Source organism: Octopus bimaculoides, chromosome 1 (assembly GCF_046866305.1).
Source record: "Octopus bimaculoides isolate indiv1 chromosome 1, ASM4686630v1, whole genome shotgun sequence".
Lineage (NCBI taxonomy): Eukaryota > Metazoa > Mollusca > Cephalopoda > Octopoda > Octopodidae > Octopus > Octopus bimaculoides.
Window position 1 is genome coordinate 177,237,963 of NC_142928.1, and position 14,765 is coordinate 177,252,727.

Below are 14,765 nucleotides of genomic sequence, written 5' to 3' on the forward strand. Positions count from 1 at the left end.
AGGCCCAAATTTCAAATTATAATCTAGGTATAAGTTGCAAGTTCTGTAGCATGTATCCTTAAATCCTGTCTTTCTTGCTGACATCCAAACATATGTTCACATCTGAAGTGCAGCTGACCTTTATAACGGTACCTCTTTTTTTCCTTCCGGTCGAAAGCAACTACATTAGGAATGTCGTATTTGTATTTGGTGAAGTTTTGATGAGAATATTTTATAAATATTCGTTGTGTCGAAATTTATTTACTCAACAACAAAAATAAATATATTCTATATTTACGCCAGACCAAGTTTTTCCTCGGATGGCTTTGTAGATTCTTTTAGAAATATCTTGCTAGATTGGAAAGGAGTATATTTATGATATCTCTTCGTAGCATCTGGTCACATGTGCAAAATTTTCGACAGGAAAGATATAATCTACTGCATTTTCAAGTTTCAAAGACTTTTCGTCTGTTTTATATGTTATTTTGTGGTTGTCTTCTGAATACGAATACCAAAAGCGTATCCTATAAAATGTCGCATATGTAACAATCCCAAATCTAAGAGAGTTACACTTCCTGTCAGGATAAACACTATCCTCAAATTATGCATACCCGTAGCATGTTGTTCTCTTCAAATTTGTGCGCTTGTTTGATATATTCGTTTTAGCCCCAGTGTTTAACAGATGCGGTTTGAGTGACACCATAACAATTAAAGGCTGTTCATACCAATCTCTCCTTCCGCTTAGCATCTGAACCTTGCAATTGATATTGCAATACGACAGACTTTCATATCTATGGGGCAGATTTCCTCTACAGAACATTCAAATCCTGGTACCGGTATTGATATCCTAAATGCAAATGGACGTTTTCTTCTTTTATTTATTTATTTATTTATTTTTTGCCTTTTGATGTTCATCCGCAGGAGTGGCTGTGTGGTAAGTAGCTTCCTTACCAATCACATGGTTCCGGGTTCATTCCCACTGCGTGGCACCTTGGGCAAGTGTCTTCTACTATAGCCTCGGGTCGACCAAAGCCTTGTGAGTGGATTTGGTAGACGGAAACTCAAAGAAGCCCGTCGTGTATGTGTATATGTATATGTATGTGTGTGTATATGTTTGTGTGTCTGTGTCCCCCAACATCGCTTGACAACCGATGCTGGTGTGTTTATGTCCCCGTAACTTAGCGGCTCAGCAAAAGAGACCGATAGAATAAGTACTAGGCATCCAAAGAATAAGTCATGGGGTCGATTTGCTCGACTAAAGGTGGTGCTCCAGCATGACCGCAGTCAAATGACTGAAACAAGTAAAAGAATAATAGAGTATAGTTTCTTTTTTTTCTTTACCGAAATGGTTTTTAAATCTCCGAGAAAGAGTTCTATTTATGTAGATATTGTTTTACATCATCCGCCATAAATACAATTTATGAGTTTGAGACAAAGGTCTGGTTAATAATGGCTTCGAATTTTGGCACGAAGCGAGCAATTACGGGGCAGGGATTAATCGATTATATCGACACCAGAGATTAACTGGTACTTATTTTCTCGACCTCGGAAAGGACCTAAGACAAAGTCGACTTTGGCGGAATTTGAACTCAGAACATAAAGACGGACTAAATGTCGCTAAGCATTTTGCTCGGTGTGCTAACGATTCTCACAGCTCGCCACCCTAAGTTTGATTAATATTGATTTGTAGATTTAGGGGTATTTCGTCTGTCTTTACGTTCTGAATTCAAATTCCGCCGAGGTCGACTTAGCCTTTCATCCTTTAGGGGTCGATTAAATAATTACCAGTTACGCACTGGGGTCGATTTAATCAGCTTAATCCGTTTGTCTGTCTTTGTTTGTCCCCTCTATGTTTAGGCTTTTGTGGGCAATAAAGAAATAAGAAACGTTAGCACGCCGGGCGAAATGCTTAGCAGTATTTCGTCGGCCGTTACGTCCTGAGTTCAAATTCCGCCGAGATCGACTTTTCTTTTCTTCCTTTCCGGGTCGATAAATTAAGTACCAGTTGCGTACTGGAATCGATCTAATTGACTCCCCCCTCCCGCCCCGCCTCCCAAAAAAGAATTCGGGCCTTGTGCCTAGAGTAGAAAAGAATATTGATTTGAAGATTTAGCGCTTTGCCACAGGCAACATTTTTCACTCAACGTCATAAGTTCATTTTTCTCTTAAAACTATACACCTCAATAATTTGGAGTGAAGGTACTCTTTATGTTTTACTCAATGTCTGTATTACGTATAAATGTATCATGTATAAATGTATATTTGCTTACGTCCATATCACGCTGAGAGCACCGGTTCTCGTCCGATCACCGAAGTTAAGCAACGTCGAGCCTAGTGAGTACTTAGATGGGTGGCCACTTGAGAAACTAGGTGCTGTAAGCGTCCCACACTAACGGTGGTTCATCAGTATGGCCGCATCTCTGAGCTGAAACTAAAAAAAAAAAATGTTCACATATGTATGTAATAAGTATAAATCTAAATATGTATGTATTATGTATAAATCTGTATATGTATTCTCCCCGTTCATTGGCTGCTCGCCTTAAAGGCAAGGGAGAGAATCGTCATGATAGACTCCAGTTATTTTTCTCCTGTCAGAGAAAGGAAAAAATTGCATCTTTATGTATTTATTTGATTAAATTTTCTCTTAATTTTTATTTTATTCATAGAGTGTTTACCGTATGTATCTGTGCATATAATATGTATTATATATAAATCTATACATGTATATATGTATATATGTATATATTATATATAAATCTTTGTATGTATGTAATATACATGTATGTATGTATGTATCAAGGTATGTACGTATGTATGTATGTATGTATGTATGTCTATATGTGTATATGTTCCATTCAACATTTATCAGATATTATCAATTTCTGCCCCCACCCTGGGACCAGTAGTATATGGAGACGGGTGACTGAATGAGAGGATTTCGTTCAAGTCATTATTGTATCGTGTGTGGGAGGCGGTGGAGGAGGTAGTAATAATGTTGATGGTGGCCGCGGTGTTGGTGATGCCGGCGATGATGGCAGCGGCCGTGGTAGCGTTGGCGGCAGTAGCGGTGATAGTGGTAGCGGTAATAGTGGTAGCGGTGTTGTTGTTGTTGTTGTTGTTGGTAATGGTGGTGGAGGTAGCACTGGCGATGTAGTGGCTGTTGAAATAATAGTTCCATTGCTGCAGTTGTTATTGTTGATACTGCTGTTCTTGGCGGCGGTGGTCGTGGCGATAGCGGAGGCGGTGCGGTGGTGGTGGCGATAGCGGAGGCGGTGCGGTGGTAGTGGCGATAGCGGAGGCGGTGCGGTGGTGGTGGCGATAGCGGAGGCGGTGCGGTGGTGGTGGCGATAGCGGAGGCGGTGCGGTGGTGGTGACGATAGCGGAGGCGGTGCGGTGGTGGTGGCGATAGCGGAGGCGGTGCGGTGGTGGTGGCGATAGCGGAGGCGGTGCGGTGGTAGTGGCGATAGCGGAGGCGGTGCGGTGGTGGTGGCGATAGCGGAGGCGGTGCGGTGGTGGTGGCGATAGCGGAGGCGGTGCGGTGGTGGTGGCGATAGCGGAGGCGGTGCGGTGGTGGTGGCGACAGCGGAGGCGGTGCGGTGGTGGTGTTGGTGGTGACTGTATTGCTGATGGGATTCCTAATTACTTGAGCGAGAAAGCGTTGGACGTGACGGTGGCAGTAATAGTCATGTTAGAGATAGGGCAGATGGACGTGATGACGGTGATATGGCATTCAGATGGATAGTGGTTGTGGTAGAGGTGCGTTACCGAAGATAATGTTGGTGGCAATGGCTGCGACTACGCCGTTCGTGAGTAAACTGTTGTTTATAGTTGTGACAGTGATGACGAAGGTGTTTACAGCTGTCATGATGGTCATAGTGACCGTCATATGGATGATGATGGTGATGATAATGACGATGGTAAAGGTGGTGAAGATGATGATGATGAGAAAGACGACGACGACGACAATGATGATGACGATGATGACGATGATGACGACGATGATGACGATGAAGATGATGATGATGATGATGATGATGACGATGACGATGATGATGATGATGACGATGATGATGACGATGATGATGATGACGATGATGATGATGATGATGATGATGATGATTTTGTGTATCTGTCAATGAGTGCTTGTGCATAGGTGCACGCATACACCACATACACACGCATACACACACACGCACACACACACACACGTATACATATATGTAGATGTCTCTCTCATTCTCTTTCTCTCACTCTTTCTCTTTCTCTCTCTCTCTCTTTATGTATTTGTAAATCTACGTATCTCTATCTCCTCTCACTTTCTCTCTCCTCTCTCTCTCTCCCTCTCTCTCTCTCTCTATCCATATATATATATATATATATATATAGAGAGAGAGAGAGAGAGAGAGATACATAGATAGATAGATAGATAGATACATACATACATACATACATACATACATACATACATACATGCATATTGCATATATATTACATATACTTGCATATACATAAACATATCTATTTGCATATAAATATATGCACAAAACCGCCATTTTTTCCCCAATTATTTCTGTTTGTGCTTTTGAGACATACAAGTAGAATCCAGTTTTTTTAGTGTTTGGTAACGAACATGGGAAAATCAAACCCTGATGTATGTATACAGCCACAGTTAGGTTTAGAGGCGGTGGTGGTGGTGGGAAGAACCCCTCCTACCTCCATCTTGTCGATGAGGTAGTACGAGTTTGAGAGGCTTTTGTACGTAGCGTTATAATGGGCCATACGATGTGTCGTGCATGTATGCGTTCTGTGCTGTTGTACGCAGTGAGATGTCATATGGTGTAGTGAAACGAGAGGAAACGGTGGCGGGGGCGGAGGTGGTGGTGATGGTGGGGGTGGGGTGCGGTGAGTGCGGGGTGGGGTGGGTGATGGTGGGGGTGGGGTGGTGGCGGGGTGATGATGGGGGTGGGTGGGGGTGGCGGCGGCAGTGGCGGTGGTGGCGGCAGTGGCGGCAGTGGCGGCAGTGGCGGCAGTGGCGGTGGTGGTGGTGGTGATGGTGGTGGTGGTGGTGATGGTGGTGGTGGTGGCGGTGGCGGCGGCGGTGACGGCAGTATTGGTGCTTGTAGTGTTGGTGACGGCGGTGTTACTGGAAGTGGAGGTGAGGGTTGTCATCCTTGATTTATGCCAGTCCCCTGAATTGACACAACTACACCGTTAGAAACTTGATACTGGCTCGACAGCAATTAAACCAATGATTAAAACAGCAGAAGTGGTGGCGAGGGGAGGTTATTAGAATAATGTGTGTCTATTGGATGGGGTGGGGGGAGCAGGAGTGAGGGTGGGGATGGCGTTGGAAGTGGAATAACTGTTGTCATTGTCGTTGATGTTGCTCTGGTTATATTATAATCTCTACTACTGTTAATATTATGAAGTATTGAACGCATACATTCATGTGTATATATGTGTGTGTGTGTGTGTGTGTGTGTGTGTGTGTGTGTGTGCGTGTGTGCGTGTGTGCGTGCGTGTGTGTGTGCGTGTGTGTGTGTTCACGAATGTATGTATTCCCGCATACACTTCCATACGCATATATATATATATATATATATATATATATATATATATATATACATACTTAAATACATGCACGCATACATAGATAGGTATATACATAAAAACAAACACACAGACATACACATATCTATATAGAGAGATAGAGATACATATACAAATGTATGCACACATGTAAAGGTATACATATATACATATATGTATATAAATACATACATGCATACATGCCGAGCGTCATACTAATACATCCTTTTGTTATTTACACCACCTGTCCTCGTCTGTTGTTGTTTTTTTGTATATTCTCCCATATATATATATATATATAATACAAAGAACATATATATACATGTATACACACATATATGTACATACTTACATCTACATGTGTATATACATGCATATCAGGGTACAGGACGTTAGAACAATAAACTACAGACAACGGAACGAACACATAGGAAAACGGAAAGCCACTTGGAATATCCCTTCATCAGCTGTCTCTATTCTATCTAGACGTTTCGAAGACAAGACAGAACGTACTCTAGAATAGTCTCTTCCTGAGTAGTGGATCAACCCACTACACAGAGGATTCCAAGGTGGCAAACACAAACCAAGACAGGAAAAAATGGACAGTGAAAACAACATTCAAAAGCCGTACGGCCAAACGCAAATCTGAGGTAGAACGCTAGTAGTTCGTCTTGCCTTCACAGCGGCTGGAGTGAAAAGAAAGTTGACCGCAGGTCACACGAGAGCAGAGAGGATGGTGGAGGGAGGAAGTGGAACAAGGAGGAAGGGACAGAAGCAGTGAAGTAGAGGCCAGGACAGAGGGGTAGATAGGAAGATAGAGGAAGACAGATAGATAAATAGATAGAGAGGATGGTGGAGGGAGGAAGGGACAGAAGGGTATAGCAGTGAAGTAGAGGCCAGGACAGATATATATATATATATATATATATATATATATATATATATATATATATATATATATATATATATATATATATATATATACGGGTGAGTGGAGAAAGGAAAGAAGGACGCACATTAACGCATTTAGTGGGTGTTACATATATTATTACTAAAAATAGGAGGATACGGCCCCATGGAACTTAACGTTTCGTAGAGTCCTTACAGAAAAGCTAACCCTAATGAGATAAGGTTCTGTGAGTGGTTCACATGGGGCCGGATCAAACAGTTTTATGTAGTAATGATAATAACTAGAGCACTCAGAGAGCGCAAACCTCCGTCAGAGTGACACCAACGTCCTCTCAGCGTTTAGCCGATGATTTTTAAAATGAAAATATCTGAAATAAACTCGACTGCTCTCACAAACGAGAACACTAAAAATGAACCCGACTGCTCTCAAAAATTAGGTGAAAAAAAAAAACCGAAAAATAATCCAGAATCCTTGTCTGGTACCGGATATATTTGAAACTCTAATTCGTTCGTGCCAGTCACGAGGCCAAACATCCATGAAAGTTTCATCCGAATCCATCCAGCGGTTCTTGAGATAACTTGTCCAGGAACAGACAAACAAGCAAACATGACTGAAAACAACACCTCCGCCTTGGCTAACAAATAGGGCTACAAATAGGGGCTACAATAAGGGTGGAACACTTGCAGAAACCAGCACTGCTTGGAACCGCTCGAATACTCCGGCAGGTGCTCGAAATATAAGAGGTGTTACCTTAGTTCACTGGTAGTGAACAGCTGACACTGTAGTACATCTCCAGCGTTAGAAGCTGTGCAAAGGCAATGATAATAATAATAATACTAACAATAATAATAATAATAATAATAATAATAATAATAATAATAATAAGAAGAAGAAGAAGAAGAAGAAGAAGAAGAAGAAGAAGAAGAAGAAGAAGAAGAAGAAGAAGAAGAAGAAGAAGAAATGGAAAAACTTTCAAAATACAAAGACCTGGAAATAGAGGTAACTCGAATGTGGGATCTAAAAACAGAAACAATTCCTATCATAGTAGGTGCCTTAGGTATGATAAAAGAATATTCAGACAAATACATAACAAAAACACCAGGACTTACAAATATATATAACATACAAAAAATTGCACTACTGGGCACTGCACACATCCTACGCAAAACACTTTCAATACAGTAAACATAAGAGCACCACAGCAAACCACAACACATACCCAAGGCACACAGAGTTGCGCTCGGTAGTGAAGTGAAAGCACGTTATAAAAATAAAACTACTGAACAATAATAATAATAATAATAATAATAATAATAATAATAATAATAATAATAATAATAATAATAATGATAATAATATCAAGCACTCGAACAAAGTCAGTCGGATATTGTCATTTATTGAAGAAGAGAGACAAATACTGTCAGATCATTGATGTAGCCATACCAAATGATATGAATGTTGTGAGTAAAGAGGCTGAAAAAATCACCAAGTACTCCGAATTGAAATTGGAAAAGACAAGACTGTATGGAAAGCGAGAGGGCAATGTAAAAGTGATACCAGCGGTGATCGAAGAGTTGGGCTCAATCCCATTGCAAAAAGCAACCTTATTGGGCACAGCGAACATCTTATTGAAAGTATTATTTGTCTGAGGTTCTTATGACATATGACAAAAGACTCCGGTGTTTTTTACCTACACTGTGTTACGAAGGAATAATAATAATAATAATAATAATAATAATAATAATAATAATAATAATAATAATAATAATAATAATAATAATAATAATAATAATTGCTAAAGGATTTTTAATTGCTGCACAAGACCAGAGCCTCCCCACCAGAAATTACCAAAAACACATAATGAAAAGAAATATAACAAGTAACTGTAGAATATGTGGAGATCGACAAGAAACAATAAATCATATTATCTCTGGCTGCCCAGTCCTGGCTAAGAAGGAATATATTCACAGACACGACAGAGCTGGGACCTATATACACTGGAAGCTATGCCAACACTATGGAATAACAACAGAAAAAAGATGGTATAAACACACGCCAGAAAAGGTCACAGAAAACGAGAAAGCAACCATACTCTGGGATATGCCAATACACACAGATAGAGAAATTAAGGCAAATAGACCAGATATAGTTATCAAAGATCATGAAGAAATAAAATGCTTTCTAATTGATGTATCAATACCAGCAGATGACAACGTTTCTCTAAAAGAAATGGAAAAACTTTCAAAATACAAAGACCTGGAAATAGAGATAACTCGAATGTGGAATCTAAAAACAGAAACAATTCCTATCATAGTAGGTGCCTTAGGTATAGTAAGAAAATATTCAGACAAATACATAACAAAAACACCAGGACTTACTAATGTATATAACATACAGAAAATTGCACTACTGGGTACTGCACACATTCTACGCAAAACACTTTCAATACAGTAAACATAAGAGCACCACAGCAAACCACAGCACATACCCAAGGCGCACAGAGCTGCGCTCGGTAGTGAAGTGAAAGCACGTTATAAAAATAAAACTACTGAACAATAATAATAATAATAATAATAATAATAATAATAATAATAATAATAATAATAATAATAATAATAATGATGATGATGATGATGATGATGATGATGATGATAATAATAATAATAATAATAATAATAATAATAATAATAATAATAATAATAATAATGAACAATACCCACATGTACCGTGAAAGCCTGATTCCCAAGGGAAGAACACAACCAGCACAAACAAACAACACAATACAAAAACTAATACAACAGACTCAAACCAAACCCCATAACAAAACATACTAATGCAATACAATATTCCACAAGGAACAAAAGAGAAAAGAAAAAATGAAACACCTCACCACCATAAAAGTGCAGTAAGTGATGCAATAAAAAGTTACTTGAAACTATCAAATTTCGAAAAATAATAGTTGTGATGACGATGGTGATGAACGTTACCTTACCTCGGTTTATGAGAGATAAGAGTTTGCTAAAGGTTGAACCTTTAAAAGACGTCTTCTCACTCGGCAGTGGTTCAGTAATGATGTAGACTGTCCACAACTGTTATCCTTAGACAACATCAGTAGAGTAAGGAGGAAGAAGTGGACCAGCGATGAAAACAGGATAGTTGATGCAGTGCTACTTAGAAAATGAACTTAAAAGGAGGGGGTATATAAAAGAGATGTTAGCACTTTGGGTAGAAAAGGGTATGTTTAAAGTTGCTGAGCAAAGACTAGTAGATCAAGCTAATGCTAGTTGGAAAAGTAAGTGGATGACATAATTGGTGGTAGAAGAGATTACAAGAGAACTGGAAAAGAAAGACCAGGCAGTAGGAAAGACAAACAACAACATAAGAGATACAGCTCAAACCAAAGAAGAATCTAGAGGAAGAAATATTAGTAGCGCTACCAATGAGGAGGGCACCACTGGCATCAGCGATTAAAGTGATTTAAGTGAGGAAGATTTTAGATGAGTCGCAGGAAGTAAAAAGTAAAGAAGTAAGAAAACGATTGTCAGCATTAAAAGGTACCAACAAAAGGAAGCTGGTAGATACGACCAGGAAAGTAGGTTCTACTATCAGTAGGATAGATAATTAAAATCTAGGAGACACTAACTTATTGATCTATGCAAGAAGAGTAGTAGTTACTAGAAGATTAGATATTCCTCAAGGAAAGATTAAAAAAGTGCACATGTGGAAAAGGAGATTACAAAATAAAGTGAAGATTTTAAGACAAGAATTGAGTCGGATAGAAGCCCGGAAACTGAACAAATTAGGAAACACAGGATGCAAATTTTCTCTTGAGAAAGGACATTTAGTCAAAGAGTAACGATTTGAGACTGTCATAGAAGAGTTGAAACAGCGTATCATAGCAATAGCAGGTAAACTTTTCAGATATCAGGAAAGAATAGATCAGTATCAACAGAATAGATTATTTGAGACAGACCAGAGGAGATTTAATAAACAAATAAATAGTGGAGAACGTAGTTATCTGAATAGCAGGAGAAGGCATTACACGGGAGATTCCCAAAGATAGTTGCAGCAAATAGTAGTAGTGGGACATGGTTATGGTTGTAGAAAGGAAATCTGAAGAGGGAACCAACAAGTTTTTTAGTAACAGTACAAGATCAAGGATTAAGGACTAATTAGATAAAAAACCCAAGATAGACTAGGCTATGCAAATCAAAAGAAGAAAGCATTACTCATATAGTACGTGAATGTAGCATGCTGGCACATATACAGGTGTTTAGTTACTGCTACAACGTATTCAACGTATAAAACATTTGTCCAAGATTCTATACTGTGGAATCGAGCGCGGAACCTTATGTTTGCGAAGAGAATGTCTTAACTTATGTGCCATACTGCACCTAATTACACACATATCCACGTATGCATATTTGTATATATACACACATGCATGCATGCATGTGTGTTCATGTGTCCACGTGTGTGTGTTTGTACATGCATTTGCACATACATACGCAACAAAATTACTCAGCTTTCGGCAGCCAAATTCGTCTTACAAAATATTGCTTCTCTCTTTTGTTGAAGACTTACTCAAGCTACAAATCATCGAACTCAGAACAATCATATATATATATATATATATATATATATATATATATATATATATATATATATATATATATATATATATATATATATATATATATATATAATTATGTGGAGAATTGCGCGGTTTAAACAATAAATTACCTGCCTCTGGATACGTTCTAACGAAGACGGTACCCACACAAGTACTTTCCAGGAGTGCCTTCGGATTTAAATATCCCCTGGTTGCTTAGATACCTCAGACTACCCCTGAAGCAATCCTATCATTTACATATATATATATATATATATATATATATATATATATATATATATATTATGATTGACCGTTGACTGAACACTAGCTCGAAACGTCAAAGACTTTCCGTATTCCCGAGCGTCATACTAATATATACTTTTGTTATTTACACCACCTGTCCTCGTCTGTTGTTATTATTTGTATATTCTCCCATATATATATATATATATATATATATATATATATATATATATATATATATATATATATATATATATATATATATATTTATATATATATATATATACCAAATACTAATCCCACCGGAGGTCGGACATTGCCTTCTGTATGTCATATATTCTTAATGTTTCCCTATTTCCAGTATCATCAAATTCTTTTTTAACACGTATCTCTGCTAACCCAGACACATTAAATCTTTTCTATTTCCATGCATTCAGTGAGTGAACCCCGAGGTCAGTAGAGCTCCGGGTTAAAACGACTTGCAGCATTTCACCACAACCGAGGTCGATGAATTAAGTGCCTTACGCATTATGGGGCCTATATATCGAACTGGTTCTTCTTACGAACAATTTCCAACCATTATACCATACATGAGAAAGCAATATTTACGTATTTCATACTTTTTTTGTTCTTGTATTTCTCGATAAATCTCATTGAAATTTTGTTTTTCCTTCTTTCTTTGTGTTCTAGTTTTCTGCAAAAAAAAAAAAAAAAAACAAACAAAAAAAACAGAATTTGAAATATATTCTATATATATTTAGGGAAGTGCTTTTTTATATATATTTTCTTTTTATATATTATTTGGCTTTCCTCTTGTTTCGTCTTCCTTTTGGATTTTTATTCGTTATTATTATTATTATTATTATTATTATTATTATTATTATTATTATTGTTGTTGTTGTTGTTGTTGTTGTTGTTGTTTTTATTTTATTTTTTGTTTTTCGTTTTTGTTCTCCGGTGCCTCCCCACACCCCACCCATACACTCCCACGCCACACATCTGGCTTCTCTTTGATATGCTAAAAATGCCCAGTCGGGATTGATGAGATATGGAAACTGTTGGGTGGGGGGGTGATGATGATGATGATGACGACGCCGACGACGACGGCGACGACGATGATGTTGATGATGATGATGGTAGTGATGGTGGAGGTGGTAGTTGTAGTTGTTGTGGTAGTGGTGGTTGTAACGGAGGTCGACAGAGCAGTAGTAGTGCAGGGCGTGGGGCGGGGACAGGGGAGGGGGAGAGGGGGGGGGGGGGAGAAAAAGTCGGATTTTAAAGGAAAAGACCAGCTAATTTATATGTTAGTCCTTATTACATATATTTCCATTTCAGAAAACCATATGCTAGTGTTACCACTACCGCTACCACTACCGCTGCCACCACCACTGGCACCGTCACTACCATCACCCCCGCTGCTGCTGTTGCTGTGACCGCGCTGCAGCATAGCGGAAATGTATATTTTTTTATGTAAATTGTACCGAAACATAAATGATGGGGTACAGGGTTCTGATGGGGTTTTACACAGAATAAGATTATTTGCTTTTTTGGTTTTTGGTTTTTGGTTGTTATTTTTAGCCATTTTCATTCTATACTTTAAAAATACGTGTGTGTGTCTATATATATATAGCGTCGTTATAATCATTTTAGTGTAGTGTCGTTGGACCGCTTCAAGCTTTGTTGTTACTTTGATGCTATGTAGTAACCACAGCTGAGAGCAGTAACCCAGGCGGCCGAGAACAAAACTCCTCCACAAGTCGAACATGCTTTCTTCGTCTCTTGTCTTGAAGGATCTTAATATCTATCCTACCAGTTGTTTGCCCTTTGTTGCCATCTTGGTAATGTGCATCTGAAATGATGCATCATTATACATACTGATCCCCAAGTCTCTCAGTCTTTGTGGCGCTGGGATTGTAGTGCCATCGGGTCCTATATAAGCAGGCTGCGGTGCATTTCCTTTGTGACCTGATAGTGCACTGCTTGAAATATTCCAACATTTTAACTGCATATTGTTTTCTTCAGTTTGCGACATCATCTGTTTTTTGTTTTGTTCTTTTATTGCCTGTGATAATTTTATATCTGCGTAGCTAGAGATAATGATTGTCTGAGTAATCATGTGCATATCTGGGAGAGCTATTACTAACAGTAATGTACCTAAAACAGTTCCATTGGGGACGCCACTATGTAAGTAAATATATATATATATATATATATATATATATATATATATATATATATATATATATATATATATATATATATATATATATGTACGTTTGAAGTGATGAATGAATATATTTATATGTGTAAGGCGGAGAACTGGCAGAAACCTTAGCACACCGGGTGAAATGCTTAACGGTATTTCGTCTGTCTTTACGTTTTGAGTTCAAATTCCGCCGAGGTCGACTTTGCCTTTCATCCTTTCGGGGTAGATAATTTAAGTACCAGTTGCGTACTAGGGTCGATCTAATCGACTGGCCCCTCCCCAAAAATTTCGGGCGGTGTGCCTTGAGTAGAAAAGAATATATTTATGTATGCATGTATGCATCCATGTATGCATTCATATATGTATGTATGTATGAATGCATGTATGTATGTCTCTGTATGTATGTGTGTTTGCGCGTATGTATATTTTTAATTATACTTATTTATTAACTGTTAATTGTTTTCCAGACGAGAAAATGGTTGCATGCTGCGAAGTAATGAGTCTATAACTACTTCGGTAAAAATTAATATCAACAACAAACCATTAGTGGTAGTAGTTAACTAACCGAGTATATTCTTTGTTGGTTTCAGGTTTAATTTAACTTTTAACAAAAGGATATTGTTTCTTCGAAAAGCAGTTAGCCATCGTAGAGATCGATGAGAACCGATAAAAGCAGCAATGTTTAGTTTAAGTTTGTTCAACTTATCAGAAATAACAGCCGAGTGCTCCCTCAAGTCACATCTGCGGTGTTAAATAGAAAACGATTGGATTCTTTGGATAAGAACGAAATATTCCTGATTACGTTCCCCACTTAACATTAATTATAGGTATCCTAGTTCATGGTCATCCTGGAGCACAACAACAACAGACAAAAGTATAGGCTAAAAGTTAGTCCTGTTCAGTGTGAGAGAGAAGAAATGAAATGTTAAGGCCGCATTATCATAAGTATCCTGTATCAGTATCATCTCGGTGCGCAACAAACCAAGCTAAAAGCAGATGTTGATATATAGGATATATTGCGTTTAAGGATAGAAAGGAAACGTTAAGGCTTGTCGGGTGGGGTGTGAATTCAGAACATCAAGGTATGGAATTATATACTGAATAGCTGTAGGGATTAGTCAAGCAATCTCTTTTTATCGCTTTTTTTTCGCTCATAAATATGCGTGTGTAGGTGTGTAGGTGTGTGTGTGTGTGTGTGTGTGTGTATGTGCGTGCGTGCGTGC

At 38.4% G+C, this 14,765-nt stretch overlaps 1 non-coding gene across 1 annotated transcript; it reads left to right on the forward strand.

The window, feature by feature from the left end:
* Positions 1-2,243: 2,243 nt before the first annotated feature.
* LOC128250043 (5S ribosomal RNA) lies at positions 2,244-2,361 on the forward strand. Its single transcript, XR_008266163.1, has one exon. It is a non-coding gene; the product is annotated as a 5S ribosomal RNA (ribosomal RNA).
* The last annotated feature ends 12,404 nt before the right edge of the window (positions 2,362-14,765 follow it).